At 40.6% G+C, this 14,193-nt stretch overlaps 1 non-coding gene across 1 annotated transcript; it reads right to left on the bottom strand.

Annotated features, from left to right (window-relative positions):
• Positions 1 to 1,460: 1,460 nt before the first annotated feature.
• LOC122033160 lies at positions 1,461 to 1,566 on the bottom strand. Its single transcript, XR_006126409.1, has one exon. It is a non-coding gene; the product is annotated as a small nucleolar RNA R71 (small nucleolar RNA).
• Positions 1,567 to 14,193: the final 12,627 nt, after the last annotated feature.

Raw genomic sequence — 14,193 nt, 5'->3', positions numbered from 1 at the left:
TCTCTTGTAGATTTGCCATTTTCTTGTTTCAATGACATTGTCTTGCTTGTATCAATTAGATCTTGAATGATTAATGGTGATTTGTGCTTAATTCTCATTCTTGATTGATTGTTTGGATTTCTTGTGGACTTTGTAAAGATAAACTCTCACTCGATCATCCGAGGGATCCACGTGACAGGTGCAAGCCCGTGTGAGGACGTTTGAGAGATAATCTTGAAGAGGAAATAGGAATATTCAAGAGAGTAGGATGGATCTTGTGATTAGTTTCTTGTATCTTGATAGATTAATAAGTTGTGGGCTTCTATGTTGATATCCGAGGAAGGCATAGTAATAGGTGCGCTTCTGTGTAAGGACAACGTAGGTTCACGTCTAATTGATCATATTTAGATGCATTTCTCAGTCCTTAGCCGGTTATCTATTGCAAGAGAGAACCGACTACAAGTGTTTGGCAATTGAGAGATAAGAATTGGTGAACCATTTACATTCAAGAAATCTTACAAAGAAACCGAAACTCCTAGAATCTCCCTTTATCATAACCCAAAACACTAAACTCTTGTTTGTTGATCTTTAATATTAGATTTGTTTACCTTCACTTTGCATTTGAAACAATTGGATAGTTGTTTAGCTAATTCGCATTGAGACATTTCTAGTTCTTATTCCAGTCCCTGTGGATACGATAATCTTTTATATTACTTGCGACATTTCCGTACACTTGCGAAGGGTAACAAGTTTTTGGCGCCGTTACCGGGGACTGCGCTATAACATTAGGAATTATCAATTGAGTTAGACTAAACATAACATTTGTTTTCCTTTCATATTGCATAGTTGTAACTAATCATTAGATTTCTATTTTTACTTTCTTATATAAATTTTACTTCTTGTTAATTCTTTTTGTACAAATTCAATTCTGTATTTTTGGTTCTTTTATTTTTCTTTTTCTGTTGAATTGTCATTTGCTATCTTGTCCTTGTGTATGCGAAGATCTAACTTTGTAGGGGAATTCTTTCCTTTTGACCCTGAGATTGACAGAACTTTCCATAAAAGAAGAATTCTGCAAAGGCAAATTGAAGAACAGGAACATTTGAACACGGCGAATAGACCACTCAAGGATTATGCAGCACCTTATGCAAGAGGTTTTCGATCTAGTATTTCAAGACCTTCAGTGGAAGCTAATAACTTTGAGATCAAACCCGCAATTATATCTATGGTGCAGCCGAACCAATTTGGTGGAGGACCTCATGAAGACCCCAATCAACACATAGAGGTCTTTTATGAAATATGTGGTACCATGAAAATGAATGGAGTTCCTTCAGAAGCAGTTAGATTATTATTATTTGGGTTTTCTTTAAGAGATAGGGCAAAGCAATGGCTGAATTCTTTGGCCCCTAATAGCATCACCACTTGGGAGCAGTGTGAGCAACAGTTTCTTGATAAATTCTATCCACCAAGCAAAACAGCTCATATGAGGAATTTAATTGCAAGATTCAAGCAAACTGACTCAGAATCTCTTTTTGAAGCATGGGATAGATATAATAGTATGCTCAGACAATGCCCACATCATGAGTTGGAAAGATGGTTAGTGTTGCACACTTTTTATAATGGTATCAACTATCATACCAAAGTGTCCCTTGATTCAGCTGCTGGAGGGGCACTTATGAACAAAAGTTTAGATGAAGCTGAAGAAATTATTGACAGTGTAGCACAAAATCATCATCAATGGGCAAATGAAAGAAGTGGTGGCTATTCTTCTGTAAATCTAACAATTAAAGCATCAGGGAAGTTTGATGTAGATGCGGTCACTCTTTTGTCTGCAAAATTGGATGCTCTTACAAAGAAATTTGAGAATATGGGGACTAGTGCTAATATGGTCAATGCTATTAGTACATCTTATGAAGTATGTGGGAGTTCAGAGCACTCAAATGACTCATGTCCATTAGGAGCTATCACTGCACAAATCAATCAACTGGAACAATGTGATGCAATCATGAGTTACAATCAAAGGCAGAACAACCCATACTCAAATACTTATAACCCTGGATGGAAGAGCCATCCCAATTTTTCTTACAGAAATAATCAAGATCAAGGACCATCTATGGGGGCAAGACCAAATTTTCAAGCTGGGCAACAAAATTTTCAACATCTATCTTCTCAAGGCTTACCAAAGTCAAATATTGAAAAGATGCTTGAAGAAATTATCTCAAGTCAGAATGAAATGAAGCAAGATTTAGCAAAGCTCATTCAGAGAATGGATAATTCTGAAAAGCATCAAAAGATCCAGGATAGTCAAATTTTCCAACTAGCTTCCTCATCATCCAGAGCACCAGGACAACTTCCAGGAAAACCTTATGTGAATCCTATGGAGCATTGCAATAGAATTGAGCTTAGGAGCGGACGAACCTTGGGAGACTCCCAAGTGACTGCTCCAAAAGGAATACAAAAAGAAGAAGAGCTCTCTCCTCTATTCCAAATCAGATTCAAGCTAATGAGGAGAGTACCATTGAGGTTGAAGAGACTCTTCCACTGAACCATCAGAGCAAAGCTGTCCCTTTTCCTTAGAGACTTACAATGCTCAAGAAAGATGAAGAATTTGGCAAGTTTTTAGAAAAAGTTAAGGAAATTTGTGTAGAGGTACCTCTTATTGATGCTATTCTTCAAATGCCTAGATTTGCCAAATTCCTGAAGGATCTCATGTCAAACAAGAGAAGAAGAGGAGAGGTTGAGACCATTGCGCTTAGTGAGGAATGTAGTGCTATTTTGGAGAAGAACACTTCCCCAAAACTAAAGGACCCAGGGAGCTTTTATATTCCTTGCAACATAGGAAAAGAATTTTTTGAAAAAGCTTTTTGTGATTTGGGGGCAAGTGTTAGCCTCATTCCCTATTCAATTTGTAATAAATTAGGTCTCAAAAACATTAAACTTACTACTATGGCACTTCAACTTGCCGATCATTCCTGTAGGTACCCTTTGGAGATTATAGAAGATGTGCCAGTAGAGGTGGATGAGAATATTATTCCCACAGATTTTGTCATGTTGGACATGGAAGAGGACCCCAGGATTCCTATCATATTAGGAAGACCTTTCCTTGCTACAGCTAGAGCTATAATTGATGTCAAAAATCATAAGATTTCTTTGGTAATTGGTAAGGAAAGGTTGGAATATGATTTATCTAATATCTCTAACCATGTCTCGTCTCTTTTAAATGCTTGTAGCAGGACAAGCATTTATAAACTTGAGGAATGGAATTTCCATCCTCATGGAAGGCCACCAAACGAAGGAGACAATGTGGTGGAAGATGTTGGGAGAAGATCTCCCAACAAAAACGAAAAGTATATCTGTCCTCCAAGGGCGAGGAAAAGAAGTGAATGATCAAGTTTGGTCGAGCTAAAGACCTTAAACAAGCGCTTCTTGGGAGGCAACCCAAGGGTTCTTTTAGTTAGTTTTGATTTGTATTTTAATTTCTTTTAGTTTGATGTATTCTTTTGATTTTGTTTTCAGGTTAGGTGCAAAACAGAGCCCGGCCGTGTGCTATACACGGCCAGGCAAAGGTTGCAGAGAAGGGAAGTGCTTGGGTCGTGTCATCTAGACACGGCCGTGTAGGATCTCCCGAGGAGAAAAAGGTCTAGGTCGTGTCTCAAACACGGCCGTGTAAAGAATCCCGAGGAGAAAAAGGTCTAGGCCGTGTCCCAAACACGGCCGTGCAAAGAATCCCGAGAAGAAAGATGGAGAGGCCGTGTCCCAGACACGGCCGTGCAAAGAATCCAGAGAAGGAAGAGGGGGAGGCCGTGTGGATCTGCACGGCCCGTGTAGGAGAGTTATTAAAGTCTTCTTTCTACCTTACACGGCCAGATCTTGGCCGTGTTCCGCACACCCCCAACTCTCCAAAACATCTCTTTCTCTCACAATCTCTTAAAAACTCCTCCCTAATCTCTCAAGATCTCTTAGATCCGGATTCTCCTCCTCTCTAAGACTTGGACTTTTTGTTCTCCTAACCTAAGATCTTTGCTCTTTGAAGTTTTGTTCTTTGAGTTCCATTTTTCCAACCCTAGATAATTCTTCCCCAATCTAAACTCATCAAGATGTCCAACATTTTGAAGAAACTTCGCAAAGGAGGTGGTGGATCCAGTGGAGACAAAGAGAAGGAGCCATCGAGGGACAAAGGAAAACAACCAGTGAAGGGCAAAGGCAAAAAGACTTCACGCAACGAAGGTAATGACAATGAATTCAATATTGTGTTTAGAAATGATGATCAAGTAACTAGATTTGCAATTCTTGTCAATAGAAAGATAGTGTGTACTAGATATATGGACCCAACTGTTCTTGATATGATTGGAATTAGGGAAGATGTAGATTTGATGATTGGGTTTTTGGATTGGAGTGATATTATGTACACACATTTGCCTACATATCCTCGTCTTGTTTTGGAATTTCTAAGTTCATTGGATGTTCATTTTAATGAAGATGATTATTTTGGAAATATCTCATTTAGACTAATGAATCAAGAATTTCTATGGGCATTTAGTGACTTTAATTCTTGTTTTGGATTAACCACCGGTAGCCCTCGTAGGTTTGATCCAAGGTTTAATTGGAATCATTTTTGGAATGCAATAACTGGGTTAGGTCAACCTTATGAGCCTTCAAGAGCTAAGGCCTCCAATATGCAAAACCCCATCTTTAGGTATCTACATAGAGTCATGAGTAAAACTATTTTTGGTAGGGGAGAGAGTGATGGGGTGGTTAAAAAGATAGAGCTTTATGCTTTATGGGCTATGCATTATAAGGTTGAATTTGATTTTGGTTTTCATTTTGTTCAAACCTTATTAAGATCTGCTAGGGCATCATCGGGATCAATTGTTTTTGGTGGTTTGATTACCCGAATAGCTTATAATTTAAATCTTGATGTTGATTGGTTGGAAATAATTCATGGTAATGACATGATTGACATTGATGCATGTCTTGCTATGAAAATGATCGTTCGGGATGAGAATGGTTTCGCGTTTCCTAGGAGGAGTGGTTCTCCTTTACCCCTTCCTTTTCCTGAATGAACTACTATTCGTAACCCGGCTAATTGGCTAATTTCTGAATTAGATTTTGAGGATAACCCTTCTATACCTGGAGACACTGAGCCACATCATGAGCCCTCGTCATCTGGACACCCGCAGCCTTCTAGTTTTATGGAGCCTGCTAGGCATTCTTTTGCATATGGCACGGGATCTTCTAGGTTTGATTTTTCAGATTTTCGTACGTCTCTAGAATCACTTCATGAGAAGCAAGATGCTCAATGAAAAATGTTGGAGGGGCGCTTCTCTTTTTCTGATGATCAGTTTAGGGAGGTACAAAATCATTTTCATTTTATGAGGAATTTTCAAGGTCAAGTGGCTGAGTTTGTGCAGGATTGTGATACTGATCAGGCTAGGATGAGAGATTTTATGCAGAGTATGATGCTTACTAGCCAACAAGTAGATGCTTTATATGAGTATCATAGATCCTTGGGTGAGATTCCAGGTTTTCCTGGTTTTCCTATTGGCCAACCACGTCGTAGACCTCCTTTCCCTCGTCCACCTCCACCTCCTCCACCATATTGATTTCATCGGGATGATGAAAAGTTTAAGTCTGGGGGGGTGTCATGTACTGTTTAGTTTGGTTTTCAGTTTTTAGTTTTTGTTAGTTTTTCATGTTGGTTCTTATTTTCATTGCTTGTTGCTTTATTTTGCTTGTTTTTGAAATAATCATGGCAATTTTTGAGAACATCAAATCTTCACTTATATGCTTTCTTGGATTCAAGTGAAATGTTAGCACGATTATTGTCTTGATTCATGATGTTCGAATGCTGCTAGTAGTAAACTTTGTGTAGTTCTTTTTTCTATCTTGGGAAGCATTAATAAGCTAAGAATCTTATGGTGATGAGTTTTAGTTTTGGTTCAACCTTAAGGATTTTATCTTCACTACACTTGTGCTTGATGCTTGAATAGTTGATGTCATCGAAATAGTCATGATTCATCTTGTTTGCTTAGTACTTGGTTTCTATGGTGATTTCTCAACTTTCATTTTGGTTACTGGATGAGGCTCAAATCATTAAAGCTCATTTGGAAAAATCAAAATATCCCAACATGTGTGCTAAAAGTACATTTGTGAATAAGTTTTGCACAATGCAAACACTTATAAAAAAAAATAATAATAATAAGGGATATAAAAAACAGTTGTCATGAGTGGAATCTAGCAAGTCACCCCTTTGAGACCGAGTTAGGTTACTGGGGAAATGACTGCTTAGCTTCCCTTGAGATTGAGCACACCTTTGAGACCTTGGGTTAGTTGAGAAATATGAACCAAGTGAATGGTGAGTAAGTGTCTATCACTGGTTACTTGTCTTTCACTGGAAACACTAGGAATTCAAATTTGATGACGACTTGACTAGGACATGGATTGAAACTTGAAGGGTGTTGAGTTACTTTTACACTGTGCACAAGATTCTTATGCTTGAACCATACTTTACTTGTTTCCATGATCACGCTTGTTAATGAAACTTTTTGATAGAGTTAGGAAAGTGCACTAGGTTTTATGAATGTGTTATAGAACATATGAATTTAGACTGCAACATTTTGCTTGAGGACAAGCAAAGGTTTAAGTCTGGGGGTGTGATGTGCGTAGATTATATACTCTTTTATGCATGTTTTTACGCACATTTACATACTTTGAGCATGTTTGATCTATGCATTTTTATACTTCCAGCTTTCCTTTTAGCATATTTACTCTTTTGGTTCGGAGATTTGCTTTTTGTGCATTTTCTGTACACAGGAGTCGAAATTGGTGAAGATTATGCGTCCTCGGGCAAGCTTGGAAGGAATTGAAGGGAGAGAGCATCAGGCCGTGTACCATACACGGCCGTGTAGTTTTAACAGGAAGGGAAGAGGACATTGCCGTGTGAATCTCACACGGCCGTGTCTTGATTTGAAGAAATTAGAGCAGATGTCTTACATGGCCGTGTAGATCTACACGGTCGTGTGAGGTTTCCAGAGGCCAAGCAGGTGGTGGCCGTGTGCGCCACACGGCCGTGTAGCATTTCCAGAGAACAGAAGGGTCCTTGCCGTGCGAGTCACACGGCCGTGTAGCTTTGGCAGAGAAGGAAAAGGACATGGCCGTGTGAATCTCACACGGCCGTGTCACGGGGCCGTGTGGTGCCCGATTTCCTCCTCTATTTAAACCTTCCTTCATGAATTGAAAGGGGATCTCTCCCCCTTTTGGAGAAGGCAAGATTTGGTGGTTTCCTCCCATTCTTGGGAGAATTTCTGGGCGATTCGAGAGGAGTTCTTGACGATTTCGACTCCGGAGCGAGGATTGGATCCGAAGACGAGGCTTCTTCGTAGATAAGTTTTCTCTTTCCCCCTTTTCTTGGTTTCTTGGATTGGGGATTTAAGAAATGCTTGTAATCTTTATTTCATCGGGTATTCTTCCTCGATTCATGGAGTAGATCTTGTATTCTAGGATTAAGGGAGTATTTGTATGATGGATTGATGTAATCTCTTGTGGATTTGCCATTTTCTTGTTTCAATGACATTGTCTTTCTTGTATCAATTAGATCTTGAATGATTAATGGTGATTTGTGCTTAATTCTCATTCTTGATTGATTGTTTGGATTTCTTGTGGACTTTATAAAGATAAACTCTCACTCGATCATCCGAGGGATCCACGTGACAGGTGCAAGCCCGTGTAAGGACGTTTGAGAGATAATCTTGAAGAGGAAATAGGAATATTCAAGAGAGTAGGATGGATCTTGTGATTAGTTTCTTGTATCTTGATAGATTAATAAGTTGTGGGCTTCTATGTTGATATCCGAGGAAGGCATAGTAATAGGTGCGCTTCTGTATAAGGACAACGTAGGTTCACGTCTAATTGATCATATTTAGATACATTTCTCAGTCCTTAGCCGGCTATCTATTGCAAGAGAGAACCGACAACTTTCTACAAGTGTTTGGCAATTGAGGGATAAGAATTGGTGAACCATTTACATTTAAGAAATCTTACAAAGAAATCGAAACTCCTAGAATCTCCCTTTATCATAACCCAAAACACTAAACTCTTGTTTGTTGATCTTTAATATTATATTTGTTTACCTTCACTTTGCATTTGAAACAATTGGATAGTTGTTTAGCTAATTCGCATTGAGACATTTCTAGTGCTTATTCCAGTCCCTGTGGATACGATAATCTTTTATATTACTTGCGACATTTTCGTACACTTGCGGAGGGTAACACCTAATAGATTCAAAAACTTTATGTTCCCACAAAAAGCACTCCAATTGATTGGGTCAATTAATTGGAGATGCTGAATTGATTAAGCCAATCAATTTAGCATCCTTCTATTCTATTCGTGAAAATACTCCAATCAATTATCTTAATCGATTGACCAATCAATTTCGACCCTCACTATTCACTTGAGAAAACCTCCCAATCAATTAGCCTCGGGCTAATCGATTGAGCTAATCGATTATCCAACTTTAAACTCTAAACCCAACTTAGGGTTCCTTTGCCCAATCCTAAAGTAATCTGTGACTCTTTGGGGCTTCCCGTTGCCTAGCATCTGGTCAACCTTGACCTGCTAGGGCTTCTTCACTAAGTGTATGATCCTCCTTGATCTACTTAGACTTTTTCTTGCCAACTTTCCGTTTAATTTTCGATCACCAAGTTTCCAGTTAACCATTGAACCACTTGGACTTTCTCACCAAGTATCTGGTTCTCCTTGACCTACTTTGAATTTTCCTTGCTAACCTTCCCATTGGTCTTTCCTTGCCTAATCTCTAGTTAAGACTAATCATTTAATAGACTTCTTATCCTTGACAAACCATAGATAGGAATTTCTTTTGCTTAACCTCAATTAGGACTTTCCCTTGCCTAACCTTCTGTCAGAACTTTCCATTGCCTAACCTCCAGCTTGGACTTTCCATAGCCTAATCCCACTAGGACTTATATTGCCTAGTTCTTAACTAGTCTTCAATGTCTAGTCTCACTAGGACTTCCATTGTCTAGTTCCAAACTAGGTCTTCCACCTTCTAGCCCTGCTAAGACTTTTCATTTACCTAACCTCCAGTTAGGACTTTCTCAGTCAAGTATCCGTTCTTCCCTTAACCTACTTGACTTCTCTCACACACATTGTCAAATATCGAAACTCAAGATTGAGCCAACCTGAGCTTAGTTAAACTGGTCAACTTTGATTTAAGGATGATTGCACCAATAGCTTTGCCTAAATTGTCATATTTTATACTAACTCTATTTTGCAAGGTTTGATAAACCGAAGCTAATCGATTAACTAAATAGTCTAGGCAATTGAATGGTAATGTTTGGTCGACCTAATGTTGAGGTGTTATAGTTGGTGACTTAGCAGCTGAGATGTCTAAAAGTGCTGATGTGACATCCAAGTTGGCAAAGGATAAGTCTCGGATGGTTGATGTGGCAAAGGATAAGTCTCGATGTGCTAATGTGATAGTGGATAATGATCAGTGCAGTCATGTGGAATGAGGAATGGTCAAGGATAAGCTTTGTGAGGCTAACGTGATTGTGGATTGACATTAAGATGTTGAGGTGATAAAAAGGGATTTGTAGAATAGAGGGTCGGTAGATTGATCCTGTAAACATGTCGACCGATAGACCAGATATTTATTCAGTTATCGAAGTGATTAGTAGACCAATTGTGTTGATCGATAGACTGAACCTAACCTATAAAAGAAGGCTAGGCCAAAGGCTTTGAACATCAATTTTCACATGCCTTCTATAGGATCGATGACGTGCTAGACGGGCGCTGGGTGGGGGGGGGGGGTGAATAGCACGCATGGCTAATTCATTCATTTATCAGAAAACACAAAGTAAGAATGCAGCGGAATAAAGAACAAGACAAAAGCAATGTTAACATAATTTCTTTTACTTGATTCAGAGTCTGTGGCGACTCCTACTCCAAGGCTTGTGATCGTTGATCACTTTCGGTGGGAAATCACTAATCTTTTATAAGTAAGCAATTACAACTACTGAAAAAACAAAGTATACCAACAATAAGGAATTAGGAATTTGTTCATCAGTTGTCAGAGCAGCAGTTGTTCGTTCTTGATCTCAGAAATTGTGTTATCAAGGAAACTAGTCGAGCCCTCCTTAAATATCCAAGCAAGGTCTAATCTAGATCCACTAATCTCGGGAACAGGTTTGACTCGTCAATGATCGATCGACCGATCCCCTGGTTTGGTCGATCGATCCTGCCTAAATCGGTCCGTCATCCCATCTAGATTTAGCTTCAGATGAGTCCTCATTCGGTCGACTGATCTCACCATTCAGTTGACCGATCTCATTATCCTCGCTGGCTTATCTGGTCAGATCCAATCAATTCAGCCTGATCTCGATCACCGTATCCATCTGGCTAGAAATCTATCTTCTTGCTTAGAGGTTTGGTCGACCCATCCCCCGTTCGGTCGACCGATCAAGGCCGAAACTAACCCTGCACAATTGTTAGTTTCCTAGAAAATAGAGTTAGATAAAATAGCAAATGATATATAAATCAATAACTTGGCATCTTTCGGACTGTCCGGTTCTGACTTCAGATTTCCTCCGAAAACCCTAGGTCTAACCGACGCCTACTGTTTCCTCAACGGTGAACATGTCCTCACCTACTCCTTTCAAGAGAAGTTACCTATTGCTAGACTAGTCCTTCAGACTGACTGAACTTTCTGCTAGACGTCTGCTCCACGACCCATCCAGACTTTCCGCGTAGGGTTACCACCCCCTAGGACCTAGGGTTACCTCCCCCTAGGATTTGCCATAACCTAGGGTTATCACCCCTTAGGACCTAGGGTTACCTCCCCTTAGGATTTTCCATAACCTAGGGCTACCACCCCCTAGGGTTTTCCACCTACCTAACTGTAGTTAGAACTTTCTATCATCTAGGGTTACCTCCCCCTAGGGTTTTCCACCTACCTAACCACAGCTAGGACTTTTGCCTAAGACAACTTAGGACTTTCCTACAAGCTCAATCAACCTTGTTAGATCACAAGACAACTTAACTTTGAACCCTTTGATATAATCAAAACCTAGATTCGATCGTCTGATGCTTCCCGTACCAATAATCTATTGGTGCGGGAAGCATCGACGACCGAACCTGAGTTTTGATAATGGCAAAGGATATAAAGTTAAGGTTATTTGTGATCTAACAAGTTTGAATGAGATTACAGGAATGTCCCAAGTATTCTTAGGCAAAAGTCCTAGCTGCAGTTAGGTAGGTGGAAAATCCTAGGGGGTGGTAACCCTAAGTCCTAGAGGGTGGTAACCCTAGGTGGAATGTCTTGGTGGGTCGAGAGCTTCGAGCAAAATCCTAGAGTCGAGGACTCTAGGTTGAAATCTTATTGTCGCGAATAGGGTGGAAGTCTGGAGAGGTCATGGAGTGGATGTCCAACATGAAGACTGGAAGCTTCGGACGCTGAGTAAAAGTCTAGTTAGTCTGGAGGATCAATCTGGCAATAGGTAAACTCTCCTGAGAGGAATAGGTGAGGGTGCATTCCCCGGTGAGGGAATAGTAGGCGTTGGTTCGGCTTAAGGTTTTTGAGAAACTCAAAGTCAGAACCGGACAAACCGAAGACTATCAAATGCTTTATTTTCATGTATATATTGTGTTAACTTTGTTTTACAGGGTATGGTTGGTTTCTTGGACTAACATATTTTGTAGGAAGTGAATTGGGCATGTTTGGCTCAGATAAACAATGTCCGAGGTGCCTCTGGGGCTGTTGGAGGCTGCTTGAGCACCTTGGCTGTAGCTGAGCAGGAAGCAGGGCAGAAGGTGCCTTCCAAATATGTCGAAGGCGCCTTGGATAGCTGATGGAAGGTGCCTTCTAAGGACACTGAAGGTATCTTCGGGTGGATAAATAGTGCAAGCAGTGGGAGTTATCGACACCGATCGACAAGGGATAAGAATCCCTACTGGAGGTGCCTTCCATGGAGGCTGAATGTGCCTTCAGCAGGCTATTTAAGCTAGTCTTGAGCTGATGCATAGGAACAACAAAAACTTGCAATCCTTCTTCCGTGTGCTGCTCAAAGGATGATCCGACAAAGCCGTAACTCAACTCTGACAACCAGAAGCCTTAATTTCTCCTTTCTTATTTGTCGGTATACTTTTAATTATTGAATTAATATTGTAATTCAAGTTGTAATTTTCAAAGCTATAGTGATTGCCCATCGAAAGCACTCTTATATGCGGGCCTTGGAGTAGGAGTCACCACAGGCTCCGAATCAAGTAAATTCTTGGTGTTTTCGATTGATTTCTGTTTATTCCATTACGTGTTTACTCAAAACGAAAGTGAAAGCCACGAGTGCTATTCCCCCCCCCCCCCCCTCTAGCACTTTTTGATCCTATAATTGGTATCAGAGTGGGGTCGCTTTGAATCGTTGAAACCACCATTAAAGTAATTTTTCTTGGTAATTTTTTTAAAATTTTCGAAGTCAATCAGAATAGGTAAAATCGTCGCCTTCCGATCTGTTTCATCGATCAAGTTTTTTTTGGGTTCTCGAAGTTGGTGCAAACACCACTCGAGTTTTTATTATATTCTCTTGTTCCTGCACTACTAATCCAAGACCAAGTCTTGGAACCTTTGCTCTCTTTTTACTGTGTGCCAGGTTTTTTCTTAAATGGCCCACCAAGAGGGGTATAGCACTGCATGCCCTCCCCTCTTCTTTGGTGAGGATTTTAGCTACTGGAAGAGCCGAATAGAGTATCATCTCAAGACACAAGTAAAGATGTGGATAATCATTCAAATGAGTCTCGAACTTCCACTCAACGGTGTTGGAAAGCCAGTGTCATGCCAAAACTGGGACACAACTTTGATGAAGAAAATTGAGGTCGACACTAAAGCAACATGCACTCTACAATGCGGCCTGACAAAAGAAGAACTGAACCGAGTCAGCCCTTTCTCAAGCACGAAAGAACTATGGGAAAAGTTGATTGAGCTACATGAGGGAACTCCCGGTACGAAGGTAAGTAAGTGTGACTTGATTTTAAATAAATTCTATAACATAAAAATGAAGAAAGGCAAGTCAGCTAGCCAACTTCATGCATGAATTCAGGACTTGCTGAATGGTCTTCACGCAATCGGTCAGAAGGTAGAAAACCACGATATAATCAGGTATGCACTCAATGTCTTTCTGAGGAATACTTTATGGGCATCCATGGTAGATGCTTACAAAGTATCCAAGGATCTTTCATTAATTAAATTAGATGAACTATTTTTAGAATTTGAGTTACACGAACAGATTAATGTTGGGACCGAAAAGTAGCTAGAGGGGGGGGGGGGGGGGTGAATAGCTCTTCGCGCTCTCGTCGTTGGTGTTGCTCGTTTCTTTGATGGTATGCAGCGGAAATATAAGAAACAAAAGCATACAACGCTAACAAGGTTGGTTTACTTGGTATCCACCTCACAAGAGGTGACTAGTCCAAGGATCCACACCTACACACACACCCTCCACTAATAAAACTCTCCTTTATGGTAACTACCAAGGGCGGAGAAGCCCTACAAGACTCAATACAAGAAGAAAGGGAAAGGTAATGAAATACAAGCTTACAATGAGAGCAAAAACCCTAACCCTAGTTTCTTCTTCTTGCTTTGATCCGCCTCTTGACTTGGAAGAACCTCCAAGAGCCTTCAAGAACTGGCGATCTCGAGCTTGAGAAGAGCTGTGGAGAAGCTGGTGAAGATCTGAGATGAATCGGTGAAGAGATGCCGAAGGAAATGAACGCCTGCGGCTTAAATCGACGCTAACGGTCGAATCCCGATCGATTGGAATGCTCCCAATTGATCGGGGAGGCTTTGGATCGATCCACGGATCGATCCAGTGCTTATCGCGTGAAACAGCAGCGTCCCAATCGATCCACTGATCGATTGGGACCTCTGGATCAATCCACCGATTGATCCAGAGGGGTTCTGTTCGCGGGGACTCACCGGATCGATCGGTCGATCGATCTAGATCTTGGTTTTTGCCCAAAACCAAGTCCAAAGCCCCCTAAACCAACATTTAGTCAACCATGACTTGTTGGTACATAAGACCTAGCATCCGGTCACCCTTGACCAGCTAGGACTCTCTCACCAAGAGTCTGGTCAATCCCTTTGACCAACTTGGACTTTTCTCTTCTTGCCAAGTATCCGGTCACTCCCTAAGACCTACTTGGACTTTTCTT

This window comes from Zingiber officinale, chromosome 11A (assembly GCF_018446385.1).
Source record: "Zingiber officinale cultivar Zhangliang chromosome 11A, Zo_v1.1, whole genome shotgun sequence".
NCBI lineage: Eukaryota > Viridiplantae > Streptophyta > Magnoliopsida > Zingiberales > Zingiberaceae > Zingiber > Zingiber officinale.
The sequence above is the reverse complement of the archived record's forward strand: the minus strand, read 5'-3'. Positions and strand labels throughout refer to the sequence as shown.